This window comes from Lupinus angustifolius, chromosome LG12, assembly GCF_001865875.1.
Source record: "Lupinus angustifolius cultivar Tanjil chromosome LG12, LupAngTanjil_v1.0, whole genome shotgun sequence".
Classification (NCBI taxonomy): Eukaryota; Viridiplantae; Streptophyta; class Magnoliopsida; order Fabales; family Fabaceae; genus Lupinus; species Lupinus angustifolius.
Genome location: NC_032020.1, coordinates 10313616 through 10313997, shown reverse-complemented (window position 1 = coordinate 10313997; position 382 = coordinate 10313616).

Below are 382 nucleotides of genomic sequence, written 5' to 3'. Positions count from 1 at the left end.
CTTTAAATTTCAATTAAACTTAAGCCTTCCTCGCCCAAGCGAGACATCATTAAAATCCTGAAATTTTTTTTTTTAATTTTTTTTTTCCGAAGTGAAACTTTTGCTCGAGCGGGCGAGGGATGTCTAGAATTTCATCAAATTCTTGGGTTTTTTTCGCCTAAGCGAGACCCTTGCTCGCCCAAGCGAGGCTGCTCGCCCAAGCGAGGCTGCTCGCCCGAGCGAGAATTTGGCGCTCGGGCGAGGAGTTCCAGAACCAAAAACTTCCCCTCGCCCAGTCCTCGCCCAAGCGACAGGGACTTGGATAGAATACCAATTTTTGCCCCTTTTCGACAACCGAAACACATTTGAACTTAGTTTTTCAAACACCTGCACTCAGAAAAGT